Source organism: Oratosquilla oratoria, chromosome 29 (genome assembly GCF_046742065.1).
Source record: "Oratosquilla oratoria isolate Oo_2021 chromosome 29, ASM4674206v1, whole genome shotgun sequence".
In the NCBI taxonomy this organism is placed as follows: Eukaryota; Metazoa; Arthropoda; class Malacostraca; order Stomatopoda; family Squillidae; genus Oratosquilla; species Oratosquilla oratoria.
Genome location: NC_134805.1, coordinates 22640286 through 22644704, shown reverse-complemented (window position 1 = coordinate 22644704; position 4419 = coordinate 22640286). Strand labels below are relative to the sequence as shown.

Below are 4419 nucleotides of genomic sequence, written 5' to 3'. Positions count from 1 at the left end.
CATATACCAAGGCTTTTTCCCCATTACCCGGGGGGTAGCCAAAAATGACAAGGCACAAAAAATTCCACCCATTTCATCCCCCGTAATCACTCCACACCCCTCCACCCTCCCTCCCATATTAGCACCTCCTAGATGACGGGTCATCCCTGCACCCTGTCCACTGCCCTGGGTCAGAAGCAGTGTCGCATGACACAGCACATCCACAGCAAGGCCGCTTCATTAAATCGGCGACCCCCCCTCTCCGTCCCCCCATATAAAGGAGAGGACGGGGAGAAATCCCTTCGGGCTGCGTCAAAAAATTTTTGCTCACACACACTACCTCACCCCCATTCACCCGTCCTCTACACCTCATGCATCACAAACATTTTCCATATACAACCATTCTCCATTCACCCCTGTCTTCTGTCCTCTCCGTCCTTCCTCAACCAACATTCCCCTCTTCCCCAAAGCCCCTTCACCCCATCCATCCATCTCATCCTAGGACGTCCCCTCATGTTCACCTCCCTCCACATCTGCCTTCCATACCTCCTTCACTAGTCTTTCTTCACTCATTCTTTCCATGTGTCCAAACCATCCTAATACTCTTTCATCAACCCTATCTCCCAGCTCCCTTTCCACCCCTGTTCTCCTCCTCACCTCATTTCTCACTCTATCTAGCCTAGTAACCCCCATCATACTTCTCAGACATTCCATCTCAAACACATTCAAACTCCTCTCTTACAAAGGATTACAAAGGCGGAGCATGCCGACAGGAGACCTTTTGATCCATATCTAGGTCGGATGCGAAAAAAATGTCATATTAATAATAAAATAATAAATAAAAAACTATGATTATGTAAATAACAATTAAGATACATAATTAGATGCATTGTTATAAGTAAATAATAAACAAACAGGTAAATAGTAAATAATTAATTGACATATAACTAATAATAAATGAAAATCAGACAGACAAATGACAACAAAACAAAAAACAAGTAATATAAGATAAATTATATTCATTACAGCATCTTACTTAGGTATTTATCTAAATGATTCTTAAAGCTTCGAACTGAACTACATTGCACTACCTGTGCAGGAAGTTTATTCCATTCATTAACTACACGGTTGGCAAAGTTGTTTCTACCTACTTCCAAATTGAATCTATTTCCGGACAGTTCGAGACCATTGTTTCTTGTCTGATTCTCATTCAATGTAAAAATTTGGTCACTTTTGATGTCAATTCCCTTTAAAATCTTAAAGACCTGTATCAAGTCACCTCTGAGTCTACGCTTTTTTAGGGAAAAACAGATTCATATGTTTTAGTCGATTTTCGTATGATTTATTTTTGATATTTGGAATCAGTTTTGTGGCTCGCCGTTGTACTTTTTCCAGTCTGTCAATGGCTTAATGAGATTCGGTGACCATACGAAAACAGCATATTCCAAATGTGGACGAACTAACGATTTATATAGCTTGTTAATGAGTGATAGACTTTTGAAATCAAAAGATCGCGCCAATCAGTCCTAGAATCTTATTTGCTTTCTCTGAGGCTGAAATACACTGCTTGGATGATTTGAGGTCGTTACTGATAATTATCAGTAACGAGATCTTTTTCACTATCCACTTTTGTTAACGAATTTCCAAATAACTTGTAATCGTACTTACTGTTATTTTTACCTATGTGCATTACCTTGCATTTACTTGTGTTAAATTTCATTAGCCACTTTTCAGACCATTGCTGTAATTGATCTAAATCTTCTTGAATATCTAATTGGTTTGAGTGATCATTTGCCACTCCGCACAGTTTTGTATCATCAGCAAATTTGGAAACAGTAGATTTTAGTCATTGGTCTATATCATTTATATATACTATGAATAGAAGTGGCCCAAGAACGGAACCCTGAGGAACTCCACTTGCAACACTTTTCCATCCAGAAGTTTTTCCATTTAAAACAACTCTCTGTTTTCGACCATTCAACCAATTACTAGTCCAACCTAATAGGCTAACACTTATTCCATGCAAAGCTAATTTAGTAAGTAGTCTTTCGTGTGGACGGTATCAAAAGCTTTTGCAAAGTCTAGATATACTAAATCTATATTGTTTCTTTTGTCATAATTCGAGATAACTGTGTTGTAGAATTCGAGTAAGTTAGTCACGCAAGAACGTTTCCGTCTGAAAACCATGCTGGCTATCATTTATCAAACGGTTACTTTCTAAATGATGTTCGATAGCATCTCTGATGATAGTTTCCATTATTTTTCCTACGATTGAAGTCAAACTTATAGGCCTATAGTTATTTGGTTTCTTTTTGTCACCTTTTTTGAATATGGGAGTAACGTTAGCTAGCTTCCATTCTCTTGGGACATCTCCGGATATGATGGATTTCTTCCTCTCTCATGTTCCATGTTTCTGCTCCATACAGTGCTGTTGGCACAATCACTCCTTCATACAGTCTCCTCTTAGCATCCATTCCCAGATTCATATATATATATATATATATATATATATATATATATATATATATATATATATATATATATATATATATATTTGTGTGTGTGCGTGTGTGTATTTTTTGGGGGATGGGCCTCTTTTAGCTGAATGAAATCACTTGACGGCAGTCAGTACTAAAAGGCTCTTCACTAATTACAAGTCTTTTATTTGTTTATTCATCTTTCTGAGAGAGAGGGGGGGGAGGGAGAGGGTCTTGTGGTCTGCAGGACTGACGAGGCCTTGGCGTGTCGTTACGTCAGAGGTCACGTGACCACTCGGCTGCTCTTGCACGTGACGTCACGGTGTTTCCTTTGCTGTCACGTGATGACATCCAGTGCCAATACACGACCCCCTGGAACGAGGGTAGGAGTCCCTTGATCAGGGAGTCGAAAGTGGAGATTGATATGCAAGTTGATTGGTTGAATAGTGCGAAAATTAGAAGCTAGTAAGTAGAGAAATTGGAGGAAATGAAGATATAGTTAGAAAAGTAATTGGAAGTGGATAAATAAGTGAATGTTTAACTAAAATAAATGGTAAATAGTTGAAAGAAAATGAGCACGTAAGTGAATACAAAGTGAAATACGTGAAAGAAATTAGTTTTTTTATTATTCATTTTATTCGTTTTTATTGTCTTTTACTATTCAACTATTTATTTTTGATTCTTTATTTATCTATCTATTTTACTTCGTCGTTGACGGTTGCCTGAAGTTCCCGAACTTATGATCCCGAGTTAGAATAATATTATTATAATTTTAACATTAATAATAAAAATAGCAGTAATTATGATAACAATAAATGGAATAAAACTTTAATTTCAGAATCTGAATAGACTTCAATTCAGAAAAATGATATCGTCCTTCGTCGTTAACGGTTGCGTGAAGTTCCTGAACTTATGATCCCGAGTTAAAATAATATTATTATAATTTTAACATTAGTAATAAAAATAGCAGTAATTATGATAATAAATGGAATAAAGCTTTAATTTCAGAATCTGAATAGACTTCAATTCAGAAATATAATATCGTCCTTGTGGAATGCTGAATTCGGGAGAAGAATAAAGTTTTTTGAGTAGGACCTTGGAATTCTTACATCTGCCTTTCGAGTCTTGGACTCGGGAATGCTCTGGTCGTCGCCTGGAAGCGCCTGGACGTCCCCCCCCCCACCCGCTCGACTGGATTCTGCTCAGGTTATCGTTCCTCTCTCTCCTCTCTTCTGTCTCTCTCTCTCTCCTCTCTTCTCTCTCTCCTCTCTCTCTCCTCTCTCCTCCCTCTCTCTCTTCTCTTTATTCTCTCGCCCTCTCTCTCTCCTCTCTCCTCCCTCTTTCCTCTCCCCTCCCTCTTTCCTCTCTCCTCCCTCTTTCCTTACCCCTCCCTCTTTCCTCTCTCTTCCCTCTTTCCTCCCTCTCTCCTCTCTCTTAAAGAAAACCAGGCGTATATAATCCTTTTCTTAAAGCTTTTCTTCTCCTTTCAACAGATCTTCATTAAAATTAACGACACCGAACAAAACATGTTCTTTTAAGTTCAGAAAAAATCTTGCCCCCCCCAAAAAAAAATATATATATATATATGAGTGTGTGTGTAAGAACGTTGCACAATATCGTCCACCATAGCGACAATTTGCCATAGACGCTGCCAGAGGTACAATGTCGACAATCTCTGGTCCAGTGGCCGAGATCTCGTGTGACCAAATCTCCATCACCGATATCCACCGGATGTGACGTCATCGGAAGTGACGTCACGCGTGTCATCTGTCCTGGTCGCGTGTCAGGTGCGCATCAGCGGCCAATCACTCTCTCTCTCCCGAAAGCCTCGGCGGGAGGTGCAGGAGATCTGAGAGAGAGAGAGAGAGAGAGAGAGAAGCAAGAGGAGGTAGATGTTATCAGGTTGCCTCTAGGTGATTTCATTAAGTGTGGGGACAATTCCTTGTTCACACACGCACAACAC

General features: G+C 39.4%; 1 protein-coding gene across 1 annotated transcript in view; it reads left to right on the top strand.

The window, feature by feature from the left end:
• Positions 1-4419, top strand: part of LOC143040893 (uncharacterized) — a 259576-nt gene that overhangs the window by 127732 nt on the left and 127425 nt on the right. The gene's annotated exons all lie outside the window — the stretch shown is intronic.